The following is a 4,533-nucleotide window of genomic DNA, read 5'->3' as shown; positions in this document are numbered from 1 at the left end:
TACTAAGCAAATAAAGCTTTGGATGCATTTAACAAAGAAAATATTAAAATCAGTTTACATTCTTGCATCTGTAACAATCACTATAAAAAAAATCAGGCTTTTGGTCTTCACTGCTTCCTTGGTCCAGGGGCAGTTAAAGCTAAATGGTAAATGCTGGCTTTGCCAACATCCAACCCTGTGTATGAATAAATAAATATTAACTTTCTGACTTTAAAGTAATCCATATGTTCAACTTATTTTATTGTTTGGGGGAATTTGCCAAAGAATTGCCTTGAAATTATGATCTGAGGTGCCCCAATTTCAATCCATGCTCTCTTTTCCAGGACTTGACCAGCCTCGGTTGGAATCCCAGCAATGGAAATAGTCAGGGCAAGTGTTCCCCTTCCATCACCATTCTGAGCTAGAGTGGGACAATTCTAGTTGACTGGAGATTGAACTATACACAATTAGGAAATCCCTACATCCAGTTTCTGATGCATCATCATAATGTAAAATTGGTGTTTCTCATTTTGGAAATCAGAAGACACAAGAAGTCAATATATGAATAACAAGTGGACTCTGGACTTGAAGAGTTTCATAAAAGGCTGTAAGATATAGGAACAGAATTCGTCTGTTCGGCCCATCAAGTCAGCTCCACCATTAATAATAATAATAATGCATTACATTTATATAACGCTTTTCAAACACTCAAAGACGCTTTACAGGGATTTCTAGAACATAGAGAAGTGAATAAATAGATAAATAAGTAAAGGAACAGAGAAAGGAGACAGAAGATGAGGTGACCTTCAGTGGTTGAAGGCAGTGCTGAAGAGGTGAGACTTCAGTGATGTTTTGAATGTGGTGAGTGAGGAGGAGTCTCTGACGGTTTGGGGTAGTGAGTTCCATAGGGTGGGAGCAGCGATGGAGAAAGCCCTGTCCCCCCAGGATCTGAGTTTGGTCCAGATGGGGGGGGACAGGAGATTGGCAGCAGCAGAGCGGAGGGTGCAGGTGGGAGTGTGCCTGTGGAGGAGGTCAGTCAGGTAGGATGGGGCCAGGTTATGGAGGGCTTTGTAGGTCATGAGGAGGATTTTGTATTGGATTCTCTGGGGGATGGGGAGCCAGTGGAGTTTGTAAAGGACGGGGGTGATATGGTCACGGATCGGGGAGTGGGTGAGTAGACGGGCAGCGGAGTTTTGAATGTATTGAAGTTTACTGATGATTTTTGAGGGTGAGCCATAGAGGAGGCTGTTGCAGTAGTCCAGACGGGAGGTGATGAAGGCGTGGATGAGGGTTTCTGCAGCTGTGAAGGAGAGGGATGGACGGAGACGGGCAATGTTTTTGAGGTGGAAGAAGGCTGTCTTTGTGATGTGTTTGATGTGTTTGTCGAAGGAGAGGGTTTGATCAAAGATGATTCCAAGATTCCGGATGTGAGGGGAGGTGGATACTGGGAGACCATCAATATTGAGGATGAAGTTTTGGGTGGATTTGGTGAGCGTTTTTGGACCAATGATGATGATTTCAGATTTGTTGCAGTTGAGTTTGATTGAAGCCAAGATTTTATTTCAGAGATGCAGTTTGTCAGTGTAGAGTGTGTGGTGGTGGAGATTGACTTGGTGGAGATGAGGAGCTGGATATCATCGGCGAAGCAGTGGAAGTTGAGACCATGACGGCAGATTAATTGACCAAGGGGGAACAGGTAGAGGATGAAGAGGAGGGGGCCAAGGACTGAGCCTTGGGGGACACCTTGGGGGAGGGGAGCGGTGGGGGATTTACAGTTGTTAATGGAGATGAACTGGTGCCTGTCAGACTGATCTATTTTCCCTTTCAACTCCATTCTCCTGTAACCTTTGATGCCCTTACTAACCAAGAACCTCTGCTTTAAAAATACCGAATGACTTGACCTTCACAGCTGTCTGTGGCAACGACCAATGTCCATTTGGTTCTGCCATATGCTTTATTATATCAACCCAGCAGGGAAAGGAACATCTTGTCCAAAGATAGCATCTCAAAGAATGCAGCTCCTCCAGTTGATCCATAGGAAGTCCCAACCTGAAACGATGACTATCCATTTCCCTCTGTAGATGCTGCCTGACCTGCTGAGTTCCTCCAGCAGATAGTTTATTGCTGTTTCAGTACTGCCCTGTGGCTTTTTGGGTTCCTGGGTTGGGACTTGAACGCGTGACTTTTGTGACTGAAGCAAGGTTGCAATGACATTACCCTTTAGAAAACTCTAAGCTTTTCCCCTGAACATCCAGGTTAACGATATACACAGTGTTCCAGTGGTTCGAACATTAGGTCTTCCCTGCATTAAAGTAGAACTAGCTGCTGTGGACCCGTTGGGTCCAAACCTCTCCTGCATTGGTGTAGCACCCTTCCCCTCCACTCACCCACTCCATTCCCCCCCTCAACCCCCCCCCTTAAAACACCCCAGGTGGCAATCGCAGCAGCCAGCAGCAGGAGAGCTCTCCTCACCCCCCCCCCCCCATTGGCCGCCACCTCTGTCACTCGGGCGGGTCTCACCCGCCTCCAAGCGGCAACCCTCCCCAACTGCGCACGCGCGGATCTGGCAGCCATCTTACTGTTGAGATGCAAGATGGACAAGTTAGTATTAGATCAACGGGCCCCAACTGTGCAGGCGTGGACCTGTTGGGTTCCCATTGTGACATTGAACACGGAGGCATTACTGTGCAGGCACGGCTGACAGGCAGGGCGTGGAAAAGGGATTTATTAAAGTTTAAAAAGTGATTTATTAATGTTTAAAAAGTGAATAACTTTTAAAATATAACAACCATTTGAACCGCAGGCCAATGGTGAGTAAGGTGGGCCTAAAATTGTTGCGCTATCGTGTACCATTTTGGTTGTATTCGAGTACAAATATATTTACAAATATACAAGATGAGAGTTTTTATAAAACTAAAACTCTCATCTTGTATGTTTGTAAATATATATATATTATAAAGTATATATATATATATTTGTACTTGTATATGGGGAAGAGGGGGTGGGGAAATAATTTTCCTTGGTTTTATTTATATATATATATACACAAGTACAAATATATATTAGATAAATTAGATAGATATATATATTAGATAAATGTAGCAAAGAGAGATAACAGAGATGTCAAAAAATATAAATCAGGAACACAACAGCACAATAAAAGCACTGAATTTCTGCAAACTAACAGCAAAATGAATGCCACCCAGCACGACTTAAGTCTGGCAGCACAAAGCTTGAACAAGGATCATAGGTATTCACAAGGAACCAATAAATGTGGCTAAAAACAAAATTATAATAGACAAACTCAAATGGGGGAAGAGGGGGTGGGGAAATAATTTTCTTTGGGCATCAGTTGCTGCCACCATACTATGGCATTTTTCTCAACTCTGAACTCGTCTTGGTGCTTTAAGAGAGGCTTGAAATTGCTGCACAAGAATTTATCCTAAAATGCACACATTCAGAGTCAGGAGTCACGAATTATATCTAATTGAAGATTCCTTCATCTTTCCTTTATGATGATTCTGCACTTTGAGAGTGAGGAGGATCGGCCATGAGAAAGTTAACACTCCTCACTCTTGTCCAGCATACATTAGGGTTTCATTCAATCTCCAACCACTTCATTCCCCTCCAGAATGCACCACTTCTTTTATGCACAGAAGCTCTAGACATGTAGCTTGCTGATTTATGTTGATGTTTTGTATCCAGCAGCTACACGACTCATTTTACACAGAAATCAACTCCATTTTGGAATGGAACAATTGGTTGCCAAAAGATGGCGCTATTTCCAACTTTACCTTAACTCGCCTGATTGTCTTCTCAAGTAAATTGAATGTTTTCAGCAACCTGGAGCTATTGAGTTTTGCAATGTTCAAGAATTGGTATAGCTGGTACAAATATGATTCAGATAAGTACCAAACAGAAGCTGCTTTCAATATTCGCTTAGGGATATAATAATGAGCGATGTTGATCCAATAATTAATAAATTAAATGAAAGCAAAGCAAAGTAAGGGCAGGTTTACTGTGGAAACCATCCTCCGATAAACATATTCTGGAGAACAAGCATCAATATTGGAAATGCACGAGGAACAAAGCGATTTTCCTCTCCTCGATCGCCTTTTCACCCCTTCCTTTCTCCGTGGTATCTCTTTCATTTTCCTCGCAGTTCTTTCCCCACCAGCCTGACTCAGCAGCCCCTAGCAGTTCACACACCCAGCCACGGTTCATGTGTCAGTACATTCGACAAGTGGGGTTGAGGGTGCAAATCGTTGCTGGGCTAATGGTGCAGCGGGTAAGAGCTGCTACCTCAGTGGCACAGACCCCGGTTCAAACCTGACCTCGGGTGCTGTGTGTGTGGAGTTTGCACGTTGCCCCTGTAGGTTTCCTCTGGGTGCTCTGGTTTCCTCTCACATCCTAAAGACGTGCGGGTTTACAGGTTTATGGGCCCTCTGTAAATTCCCCCTAGTGTGTAGGGAGTGGATGAGAAAGTGGGATAACATAGAGCTGGTGTGAACGGGTGATCGTTGGCATGGGCACGCTGGGTCGAAGTGCCTGTTT

Source organism: Rhinoraja longicauda, chromosome 42 (genome assembly GCF_053455715.1).
Source record: "Rhinoraja longicauda isolate Sanriku21f chromosome 42, sRhiLon1.1, whole genome shotgun sequence".
Lineage (NCBI taxonomy): Eukaryota > Metazoa > Chordata > Chondrichthyes > Rajiformes > Arhynchobatidae > Rhinoraja > Rhinoraja longicauda.
The sequence above is the reverse complement of the archived record's forward strand: the minus strand, read 5'-3'. Positions refer to the sequence as shown.